This window comes from Cryptomeria japonica, chromosome 10 (genome assembly GCF_030272615.1).
Source record: "Cryptomeria japonica chromosome 10, Sugi_1.0, whole genome shotgun sequence".
Taxonomy (NCBI): domain Eukaryota; kingdom Viridiplantae; phylum Streptophyta; class Pinopsida; order Cupressales; family Cupressaceae; genus Cryptomeria; species Cryptomeria japonica.
Genome location: NC_081414.1, coordinates 494,485,339 through 494,498,332, shown reverse-complemented (window position 1 = coordinate 494,498,332; position 12,994 = coordinate 494,485,339). Strand labels below are relative to the sequence as shown.

The window sequence follows — 12,994 nt, the reverse complement described above, 5'->3', positions numbered from 1 at the left end:
TACAAGTAAAGAGGGTAAATGGGGAAAATTTTACAATTCACAAATTGCTTTGCAAAGGGGAAAATCTTGGGGAAAATTTCCTGTCAATAGAACCCAAGATGTCAATGAACTCTCATTGCATATAATAAACAAGATTCAAGAGCTCCTCCATGACACCTACAACCATTGTAGAAGATCATCCATCAACAAATGATGAATCCACATCACTACCAAAATAATGAACTCTCTACCTAAGGAATGTAGATGTCAATGAACCTCTCCATGATACCAATGTTGGACATATGTTGTCATTGATGTCAAAGGAATGTTGTCTTTGATGTCAAATGTGTGTCAAATATGCTACTCAATTCTGTGGCATCTAGAAGGTTGAAGAAAGTATAGAATTGTCATGTCATATTAGAGCATTTGAGTTGCTGTAGTACTGCAGATTACTTTGATAGTGGATTCAGTTGAGGAATGTATGTTATATCACGTTACATTTTTCATGTTGATGGAAGTGATCAAGAAGTCTGTTCTGGAGTGTTTGGAGTATGTTACCCAGACAGTAAGCTTATTCAGGTAGCTTGTTGCGATCCACATTTCTTCATGGTTAGGAATCATGTCATGTGGTTTGAAAGGAGAGTATGTCTACACATAATTCATCAATATCCAGAGTTGGTGTGTAGTGGTCTGCATGCTTGAAGTGACAAAAGGGTCACTATGCCAAGGAATTAACCAATTGCAATTTTGGCTAGATGCAATGGCGGCTTCTGGTGTGTGGCCTCTGGAGGTAGCGTGCGGATGACCATTAGGACCAGATAGGGCTTCACTAGAACCATGTGGCGTGTTTCTTCTTTTGGTGTAGTGTGTGGGCTATTGGACCTGACCTATTCAACGTTCGGTTAAGGAGTGTTTGTGTGGCCGACTTGTGGATGTTGTTTCTATGTTTTGGGGCAACACATGAATGTAATTGTAAATGTAATTCACATATATAGATGTCTAGGATACATCCTAGGGTATTGTTTTAGAGGAATGCTATGTAATTAGGGCTCTCATGCAAAAATCAGAATGTGTGTAATGTGAGTTGCATTCCAATAACGTATGTCATTATCAGAAGATCATATGTTGTGTGAGGAAGTGCTTGAAGGTTGATCGGATCAAAGATAAGCTGGTTTTTCAGTTTTGAAAGTCTGCAAATCATATCTATGTAATCCGTAATGTCCCCTCCTAGTTAGACATCAATTATTCAGCAAGATTAGCCTATCAGTTGACCCTCGTAGGCTAATGGGGTTGGATAGAGGGTCCTTTGTGGCAAAGACCTAGTCAATGAATGAGTTATTTTTCTACTCCAAAGCTCAATAGTTTCAGACTAGGCATTTGTATGGATTTCAGGGCTCAGTTTCTCATACTTACTATTTATAGTAAGTCAGGGGATGATGGAGAGGGACCCTTACTATTTTTAGTAAGGCAGTCAGATGCGCAGTGGATGCAATGATTGACTCCTTGGTTCAAACGGAATTGAGAAATAATGAATATTCATGGAGTTATGTTATTTTAATTATTAATAAAGTAATACTTTATTAATAATTACTCATTAATGGCATATTATAAAATAATGTTATAATTGCACATTAAATGAAGGGGTCAAGTCATCATTAAAAGGGGGCCATGATATTAATTGTTTGAATGCCTAGGCCAAGGATATAAAATATTAATGTGCAAGATCATGTAATAATAAATGCCAATTAAATGCTTTTTGGAGAAGTTCGACTTCATGGAAGGAATACAAAGGTTGCCAAGAAGAAATCAAATTCATTCTGTTGGCATTTGATAAACTATTTTCATGAATTCACTGAGCGTTGGAGAACAGAGACAAGGGTTTCTGCAATTCCAGAGCTTTTTGGGCATTGGAGAGCGTAGCCTCTTCATTGTATCATCTTTCTGAGGTTGTGAGATATCAGCTGAATATTGCTTATCTGTTGGCTTCATTCAGAGGTCAAGATTATGCAAATTGGAAGAGGAATTTCAGAGAAATCAATCAGATTATAGGTTCCAGCTTAAGGAGGATTAGACGTCTGCATTTTAGTGATTGTTGGCTCTCATTTCAAGGCTGCACGACCTGCTTTTTGGCAGCCATTATTGCAGCAAGGAAGGCGCCACTACCAGCAGGGCGATTTTGAATAAAGAAGGCTTAATAAATTCCAAAAAAATTACAAAGTGGGCGCTAGGCTTCAAGGAAGACTTTGACATCAACTTTAGAGGAATACACACCTGGTTTTGGGCATACTGAATCATCCAGAGGCTGTTTTTCACCAGCAGAAGTCCAGAAGTGATATGTTCAGCCCTAATCGGGTATGCATGCATATGTAAAGGTTTCAAAAGTATATGAATAAAGAATTAAAATGGTTGCTGCAGTTATTACTTTCTGAATCTTTTAATTTTTAGTTTTGAGCATTCCCATGTTCTTTATTTGCATCGCTTCATATATCAATAAAAAACAAAAATAATACAAAATTCAAAAAAATCAAAACAAAATTCAGTAGTTTTCATCAAAGATTTCAGAACTTCACAGTTTGGAGGACTTAGGGTCTTCACAAATCCAGTAGGACTAGTGTCTTACCTACTCAATTGTTGCTCAGATCTCTATGTTGGGGATTGGTGTCTCCAGTGGGTTGGTGCCTACAAATACAAAAGGGGATTGGTGTCTCTGATAGGTTGGTACCTAATTCATAATTGTAAGTGATTCCTTATTTTGTGAGGTTGGATTTGGGCAATAGATCCAATCAGCTATTCTCATCGTGGTTTTTTCCATTGAAGGTCTGCAAATCATATCTATGTAATCCAGTAGGACTAGTGTCTTACTGTTGTGACCATTTCACACATCGCCCCATCGCAAATGGGGACCCCCTCTTTTTGCTTGTTTTTCGCTTGTTTTCGCTTTCGTTTTTAGGGTTTTGTTAGTCCGTTAGTTGTCTGGATTTAGGGCTAAGCCTTAGGGTTTTAAATATTGCCTTTTCAAGCCAAAATCCAGTCACTTTTAAGAGTTTTTTTTGAGCTTCTTTTCTAGAATGCAAATTTTGAATGCAATGATTTCGCCAAAATGGTCTAATTTTCAATTGGAATGTTCATGCAGAGCTTAAACTTGTCTAAGTGTTGACCGTCAATATGAATTTTTGTCTGACTGAATATTTTGACCAAATTTTGACTTTTTTGAAGTTTGATCCTGGGCATCGGAATTGATTTGTTTTTGCCTCGTGAAGTGTTAAAATGTGAAAAATCTTGTTATTTTGGCCTGTAGGAGCAAAATCGCTCCTGTCCCTCAGTGAAGGACGGGAGCTCAATTTCAAATATCTCATCGTCCCTACAGAGTCCAGACAAATTTTACGTTTGAAATGATAGAGAACGACAAGATCTTTCATTTGAATATAAATTGAAGATTTTCATGAGCACAGAAATGCCTCCAGGAGGAAAATCGCCCCTGTCCCTCAGTGAAGGACCGGAGCTACAATTCAAATTTCGCCTTGTCCTTGCAAGATTTTGAAAACTTAATGATTTGAGGACGTCCGAAGGAAGATACTTTGCCAAATGAATATAATTTGAGATGCAAAAAACGAAGGAAAATGACCTATATTGACTAAATCGCTCCTGTCCCTCTCCAAGGGACCAGGGCGAGGTACCTTGTAGCTCTCGTCCCTCTCCCAGGGACCAGAGCGATTTCCTCCATTTTGCAAAATCCAGACAAGGGTCAAGGCAAGTTTACGTTCAAAAACGAAGGAGAACATGAGATGAATGCATTGAATATAAATTGAAGATTTTTGGGACGTCCATACCAGCATTAAATGCCTAGTTCGCTCCTGTCCCTCTCCAAGGGACCAGAGCGATTTTTGATATAATTGCCTTTGTTGCAAAATTACAAACAATGTCAAGGCATGGGCGGATAGAGTGAAGAAGGACGACTCCGTTGAATATAAACTTGGAACCTGGCAAAGTAAGATGAAGGCCACAAAGGAAGGATCGCTCCTGTCCCTCTCCAAGGGACCATGGCGATACAATGGTGATGATGCGTCCCTCCAGAGTTCAAGGTCGTCCCTCCAAGGTTCAAGGCCGATCCAAGTTAGGACGAAGGGTGGCGAGGACATTTCAAGGCATTTCCATCAAGCGCAACGTTGCAAAGGTCATCACATGGAAGGATTTGCACTATAAAGACCTGGATCGCTCCTGTCCCTCTCCAAGGGACCAGAGCGATATTTCTATTAAAGCATCGATTTCAAAAGACAAGCAAGTTTCAAGCTACCAAGAGGGTCGAAAGGACATCATTCCACGCAATGAAGATGATTGCAAGTCGGTACAAACAAGAACAAGCATGTTATGATGAACTTCGCTCCTGTCCCTCAGGAAGGGACTAGAGCGATATTGATATATTAGATTAATCCATGCAAAATTTACGTAAGGACAAGACATTGCAATGTTTTGGAAGGTCCATGGTATGGTAAAAAGATGATAAACAAGAGTTTTGAACGTGAAATGATCATCATTTTGAGCATGGAGAATAGATCGCTCCTGTCCCTCTCCAAGGGACCAGGGCGATTTGCTTTGGATTCCTTGTTTTGCTTCAAGATCAAGCTAAGTCAAGACGTCTTAAGATAGCATATGGTCCAAGGCATCGTTTGAAGACAATTTGCAAGAGTTTTTAACGTCCAAACATTGCTAATCGAGGTAAAAGTCTCCCATCGCTCCTGTCCTTTGGACAAGGACCAGGGCGATATCATTAAAAACACTCACGTTCCTGCCAAGATCAAGGCGACATGAGGATAGGAAATGCGAAGGACGACATTTGGAGGACATTGCAAAGGAGATCAAAGTGTAAAGTTGCCAAGGTCAAGGAGAAAACATGGATCGCTCCTGTCCCTCTCCAAGGGACAAGGGCGATGGTCCCTTTAAATACGTCCAAACACATAATGAAGCGAATGGGAATAAGCGCAAAGGACACAAGCAATGATTTTTCGAAGGTCAAAGATACAAGATGAACATAAAAACATGGAGATCGCTCCTGTCCCTCTCCAAGGGACCAGGGCGATAATGGTCATAGGATGCACTTGCTCGCACAAGGAAGAAATTCAAGTTCGAAAGACCACCAGATGATCGATTTGGGACGTGGAAATGAAGGAATTAAACGTCGAAAACGCAAGAATCATGCCAAAGATGGTGAATCGCTCCTGTCCCTCATCAAGGGACCAGAGCGATGAGGTACGTCCCTCTATTTACATATTTTTTGGCGCCAAATTAAACAATTCGAATTTACTTTAAATGCTAAATCAATTTAAAAATTAAAAAATCCATTTTTATTGGCATTTAATGTGGCGTTAACATTTATTAATTATTTTTGCCTTATTTAAAAATCGAAATTTGCAATTAAAAAACGCAAGGCATTAGTAATTAATTAATTAATTAATAAAAAATCGATTTGAACGCTCATATATGGAGGTCGGCCTTGTTATTTCATTGCAAATCATTTAAAAAATGGTTTTGTTTTTATTAAGTCGGCCTAAGGGGTAAAGGATGCAAGCGCTATATAAGGGGGGTAGAATTATCATTTTCTACATCATTATTTTTACCTTCCTTTATGCGAGTTGACAAGAGGCGAATATAGTGCGAGTTTTATTTATCCAAGGTGGCAAAGACACTCCAAAGGTGGTGCGAATTGCATTGAAGACCAAGGGTGGCGCGCTTAGACATTCCAAAGGTGGTGCGACTTCAAACCAAAGGTGGCGTAGACATTCCCAAGGTGGTGTGAGGCGTGCGAAGTGTGTTGGAAGAGGTGCGAATTGCATTGAAGATCAAAGGTAGAGCGAATTTGAAGATCCATCCAAGACCACGCCTAAGGCGAATTTGCTAAGGACTTGGTGATTTATTTGTGCGAAATTGAAGATCACATTCTCTCCAGAGGTGGCGAAATCAAATTTGAGGGGATCATATTGAAGATTATCTTTATACCTCAATTTTGCTTAGGCAAATTTTGTTTTTGCATTCTAGAGTTAGCTCTCTATCGAGGTATGGCGATTTAATTATTATTGTTTTATTCATTCATCGTCATATTTCAAATTTTGAATTTTAAAATCTCTTAGCTCAATCGTTGTATTTTAGGAAATGATAACTCTAGGGACTTATCATGAGGTTTCCTAAAATCTATCTCTCTTATCTACGTTATTTATTGCAAAATCTATTTCTTATAATGAAATGTTGTGTAGGTATGGCGACCCCAAAGGCGGGAGCATCCACCAGTCGCTCGGCTCTCATGAAAGAAGATCAGAAGACTGAAGAGGTGGAGACCAAGATCGTGTCCAAGTGGAGCAACATTGGAGATACAAACTTGGGGAACTTTAGCATTAAGAAGTTCCGAGAGGTCCCTTACATCGGCAAGCCATCACCTGTCGCCCGGAGAATAATAGAGAGTGGCATTATCAAGGCGGCCGGTTTTCCTCCAGCTATTCAGTGCCACGAGTTGATGATCGAGTGTGCCCGTCATTACAATCCACAGTCCAGGACAATTGTGTCCAATGAGGGAAACATTTTGGCGTACCTTTCAGAGGAAGCCATAAGTGAAGCCTTCCATCTTCCAGAGCACAGGGACATGATATACAAGAGCATTGAAGGAGCCAGATCAGTGTACGATGATGATCCAGATGCTTGTCTAAGCATAATCAACAAGAACTGGCTACTCAAGAGTCGTCCCCGTCTGAGCAAAGTACCGAACACACCACACCGGATCGATTTCCAAGAGGAGTACAGAGATTTGATTACCATGCTCAACAGAGTTACAGGAGCACCTCATGCCTTCTATTTTGAGAAATGGATGTTTTATTTCATCCAGGTGATTGTTCAAGGAAAGGGTACAATACATTGGGCTAGGATAATTAGCCATTGCTTAGACGTACAGTTGAGAAGACTCAGGGCTACTAAGTCCTTCCACATGAGTTCATATGTCATCTATGCCTTAATCAGGAGCGTTGAGTACGCAGGACTACCTCACAGAGGAGTGATTGGAAGAGGACCCGGCGAGGTCAGAGTTTGTGAATCCTATACCCACTTGCATCATCCACCAGGGAAGAACTACAAGTTAATCAATGATACTTTCACGATGAACATCACAAGGACGTTGCAAGGAGGGATTCACAATAGATTATCTCAGGATGCCCAGGAGTTAATCAAGAGGTACGGTGCTTGGTTCATTCAGTTTCCCAAGTTCACTTACATTAGAGTGTATGGATGTCCTTTACCTCCATATATGTTGCCGAGATACCCGACAGACAGGATTGTGTTACTTGAAGTAACAAGGCAGTTGGCAGCATATGTGAAGGCATTCAGACACAGACATCAGAATGGAGTTCAGGTACCTATTATTTTGGGTAATTCAGTTGAGGTATGTCCCAATGTCTCAGCCATGGATGACGCAGAGAGGGAGTTAGCCTTGTATCCTTTTTCATCTTTTGCTTGGAGGAATAGTTTTGATCCACATGGACATTTAGAGGAGACAGTCGGTAGAAGATTTAGACATGAGTACCAAATTGAAGATTTTATGATGAATCTCCTAGATGATCTTGAAGTAAAACGCAAGATACATTCTAGATTGCCTTTGGATTTCATCAGGAAATGTAAGATTTACAGAGTAGCCGACCAAGCTCAGGACAACGGCAGGCACATCCAATCTTCATATGATAGGGAGAGCAAAACAATAAGTTTGAATTGGAATGAGCCCGAAGCCGTGGATTTAGATGATTTGATGGCACCAGTCTTGTCTTGTACTCGCAGATGGGTAGACATTCAACATCAGAAGTTGAGAGAACAAGGCATAGCCATGTCTTTTACTTTGGAAGAAAAGCCAGCCGAAGGTGGAGCCAGTGTTAGTGAAGGCAATCCTAATCCTAGGAATTCAGGAGAAGGTAACCTTCGATGTGCCAGTGAGGGCAATCTCCATCCGAGAGGTTCAAAGAGAAAGGAAAGATCAGAAAAGAAAGAGCCTTCCAAGAAAAAGCAAGGTGCTAACAAAGATCAAACACCAGGTACTTCTTCCAGGCCAGAAGATAGAACAGTTCGAGTGGAAGAATCCATGGAATCGATGGTACAGAATGATAGACAGGAGGAAGAACAGGCACAGCATGTTTCATCCGATGGATCTCTCCAAGACTATGATTTAGATAATGATAATGAAGTAACATCTCCTCCCAGACAAGAAGAAGTAGTACACAAAGAAATTCAAGTTCAAGAGACAAGATCAAATATCCCAGATTGGTTGAAGGAAAGATTGACTAAGGTGATCGTAATTGAGGACGAGGACAGTGCAATCGATCTAGAGAGCCTTGTTGGACGCTCACATATGACAACAGAGAAGAAGAAGGCTACAAAGATGTCCAAGATGATTCGAGATGAGACTGGATCTAGAAAACTGCAGATAGCTACACCGGCGGCAGACAAATATGAGGGTGAGATCCTAGCAGAAGACTATCATATACAGACTATTGAGTTAGGACCATCCACAGCAGAGCAGACTTTAGATGATGCCACCGACACATTTGAGGCATTGAAGGATAAATTTAGAGAAGTAGAGAAGAATAGAAAGCTTGAGAAAGAGGTCGGTGCATGGAGAACATATTTCAGTCACATCAATGAACCTTTGGGACGTCAGGATCCAGTTAGATCACCATTGCAGGCATTGCCCCTTCAATCAATCAATGAAGCAGAAAGATTCAGGAATATGGTCCAGCGTACATGTAATTGGATGGATAGATCTCACACGGTGGCCATTGAGTTTATTACAAGGATGTCGAAGATCACCCACCAGGCTATCCAAGTTCTTGAGATAATCCACAGATTGATGGCAACAGTAGCTGCATTTGCCCATACCAAGGACGTTGTCATTCCTGTCTTGAAAGTTATAAGACATACATCCAGAAGAATTTTAGCACAAGAGAAGATCTTGGAAGGCGATTCTCACAGTTTGTTTCAGTGGTCAACCTTACTCCATATAAAGAGTGTTCTCTTTGAGGACATCAGTATTAGATGTGGTCAAGTTGAGGAGGTGATCAATCCGATCCAGGACAGAGTATTTGAGGTACTTCGTACCATTCTTGGCAGAAGGATCGAGGTCGAGACAGATGTGGATTTACAAGAATTTGAAGATAGAATCAAGATCATCTTCCGCAAGGACGCAGATGTTACAGATGAGCAGTATGATCAAATGTATGCCACCATGCTCCTGATTGATAGAACAAAGGAACTTGAACCTACTTGGGACACAGCTCTTCTAGATGCATTTGATCAGGTTATCCACTTAGAAGAGAGTATCAAGAATCTTCCCGAGATTCCAAGCACAGAAATCGAAGGAATCGTGACAAAATTCATTGCATATGCTAAGAAAGAGAATTGGAAAGGGAATAAGATTCTAGATGAAAGGTTGTTACAGATGACATGACATCTTATTTCTCATTGGCTGATACCTCCTAGATTTTTGTGCCAAATTTAATATTTGGCTATGTATTTAATATTGTTCAGTAAAAGGGAGGTCATTTGTAACAAACCCTAATTAGGGTTTAGGTGTCATGATCTTGTCCATTGATTTACTTTCAATCTGGACCTTTCATTGTAACTGGGGATGCTATTTATACCCCCATTTTTCATTTCATTTGTAACAGAATAGTCAATTAGAAAATAGAGAATAGAGTTGAGAGAAATTAGAGTTGTAAGCAATTTTTATTTTGTAGCAAGATTGAGTCTTGAAGAGAGAAGTTCAAGCAATTGTTGTATATGATGACTTGGAAATCAATAAAATATTGAAGTTATGGTGTTTTGTTGCAAATTTCTTAAGTTATCTTCATGGTTGTTGGATGTACTTGAATCTCGCTCAATCAAAGTAGTTTGTTAATTTGAAAGGCTAAGTGTGAGATTTGATATTTGGTAGGATTCGCAATCCAAACCACTAGCTTCTTGCTGATTGTAGGAACGCCTTGCGTGGTCGACTGGAAAACATTTTGAGTCCTTAACCTTCAAGCATTTTCGCATCTAGGATATGTACCTTCGTAGTAGTGTCCTTGATCTTTGATGCATTGAACACCATTATTACCTTAGAAGATCGCACTAATTTCAATTAAGTTGTTATCTTATGGCAAAATTGAAGTTGGTTGAGTCTTGCCAAATCTCATTCATGCTAAGTCGTTCATAGGGTTAGGCTAGATTAGACCTCTTAAGCCCTATCTTTTTCCATTTTTTGAAAGTTCTTTTTAGATTAGTGAAATCTTCGAACTATTGAATCCGTAAGAAGCCTTGAAGGAAACAGCAAATCACATCATACCACTAAAAGCTTGTCCACACGTGGAGACCCCACTAAAAGAACCTTGGAGTCTATCTAACTGATCCTTTTTGCAGATCTTCAGCAGTTAGAGACTATTTTCTCAAGAGAGGATAAGATGCCTGTCGGTATTTTATTCTGTGTATGATTGTGTACAAAATACACGTCAACACTTACCTACTCAATTGTGGCTCAAATCTCTATGTTAGGGATTGGTGTCTCCAATGGGTTGGTGCCTGCAAATACAAAAGGGGATTGGTGTCTTTGGTAGATCGGTGCCTAATTCATGATTGTAAGTGATTCATTATTTTGTGAGGTTGGATTTGGGCAATAGATCCAATCAGCTATTCTCATTGTGATTTTTCCCATCTCGGGTTTCCACGTATATTTAGTGTTCATTATGTGATTGTGTGTTTGCTTATGTTATTTAATTGCTGCATTGTTAAGGAAATTGAATTAAGTTGATTTGATGATTTTTGATTTACACTCAAAGAAGATATTAATGGTAATCAATGATTAATTTGAACTGAAATTGGATATACACCCCCGTCCCCCCCCCCTTTCCCCCGCCCACAATATATTGTGTTCCCTTCAACCAAGACAATGTATATATTGATACCTAAGGAAGGTTCAAATATAGAAATGTGTTTGATAGTGTTAAAAAATTTCTACCGTAGACCTTTCAAAGGATGTTCATATTTGGACGGTCACCTTAGAGGAATCTAATATCCATTGCCAAAGGTAACCTCATGAAATGGAAAAGATACCAAATTTTTCTAGTGATAGATATGAAGACCTGATCTAGCATTGTAGGGCATGCATAACAATCTGGACTACTAAGTGGCAGACAAACAAGCAATATTGGTTGAGACACTTTCCAACCAAACTTTGAGGAGTGGTGATTGATGGTCTAGCTGCTAAAAAAGTCATCTTGGAGAGACTTACGAGGATGTTCGAGAGAGAATTTAAATTCCTACGATATGACAATAAGAAGTAGCAAAAATCTATATTACCCAACAAGTTAAGCATGAGAATTTATGTACCTACAATAAAAGGCTCAAAGAACTATTCAGCAAACTTCAAAAGTCAGCTAACAGCTTGAAGAAGTGATGGTTAACTAAAGCTTTGATACCCTCATTATGGAGGAAGATTAAGGTGGATCCACATTCATCTTATGAGGATACATAAAACTGCCTAATGGATATTGAAAGCAAGAATAAGACATCCTTGTGCTCAAAAGGTAATGAAGACAACAGCTTTGACTCAAGTGATAGTGAAGCAGGAATTGTTCAAGCTCTTTGGAGGGACATGCTTTTGGTAATGAATGAGATGCAGGCTACCACAGAGGAAGTAAAATGACCTCTAGTGCACAAACTATAAAACACAAGGTCATATACTAGGAATAATTGTCTAAAGAGGAGATTTCATGAGATCTTCCAATTGTTGCTTCATACAATCAAAGATTGCTCTTGCAACCTGAGTGCCCAAGCACTCTACACTCGAAGGGGAGCCATCAACACCACCTACCACTCCAATGAAGCCTTGAACAAACAAGGGTGCATCCCTTGGCACATTTGTTACCATTAGAACAATTGGTGTTCGTTTGTACCTTGCATAGACATAGAAATCTAAAGCATATAAACCATAGAAGATTTCACATGAATAGTTAGCATACCTTCTCTTGGATTGTCAACAAGCAAACTAACTAGAACCCCCTAAATTAGGCAAGCTCAGAAAGCTCACCTTTGAAACAATTTTTTGCATAAATTTGAGAATGGAGTAGTCAACACTCATGTGGACTAAAGGACACAAAGGCATCAAAGATGTCATCTAATGTCAATTGGTGGCAATTACATGAGCATTTGATATTGTTGTGTGAATGACCAACTATATGCTCAAATTGAGGAAGGGTGAGATATACAACTAGGATGAGCTTCTTCTAGCTAGGATTAACAAGTTTCTCCCTTTGTCATAAATAGGCTTTTAAATGACACAACATGCTATTGGACCCTTATTGGATGGACTATATTCACATTTGATTGTGGAGCGAGAATTCACTCCTAAGAATGCATATGATCCAAGTTGGTTATCATTGGTCAGATGGAGACACCTCGATATTACATTAATAAATAGCATAGAAGACCATGCAGTGACCAAAAAGAGGAAGCAAGTTATGGATCCAACTACATCAAAGCAAGATGAGGGAAAGCAATTATACATTGAGGCTGAAGATAATGAAGATAGGGATGGACACATGGTCAAAATGACAAATTCTCAAATTATTACTTCACCTAAGGAACCCATACCATTACTAGAGTCACCGTCTCTAACTGAATCTATCATAGGGATTCCTTGGCCCACAAGGGAAGGTGGATAGAAAATAGATGACTTGTTGAACCAATTAGGTGAACCAATTAATTTAGAGTTTGATACAACCAAACTTGGGTAGGCTGATTTTGGACTCCAACTCAGCCTTGGCTTAGTCTTAACATAGATTGAGCAAATCGAAAAAACCAAGAAAATAGATATTTCATATTTTTAAAGAAATTAATTGTTTTTCTATAAACTCTTCACTAAAGCAACTTCAAAAACAAAAAACTATTAAATACAAGCTACTTTGAGCTTAAGGAAAAACGATTTTTAAATATATAAAGATTCTCAAGTGAATTTCAA

The 12,994-nt window shown here is 39.3% G+C and overlaps 1 protein-coding gene across 2 annotated transcripts in view; it reads right to left on the bottom strand.

Moving 5' to 3' along the window:
- Positions 1–12,994, bottom strand: part of LOC131039369 (uncharacterized) — a 101,178-nt gene that overhangs the window by 30,638 nt on the left and 57,546 nt on the right. The gene's annotated exons all lie outside the window — the stretch shown is intronic.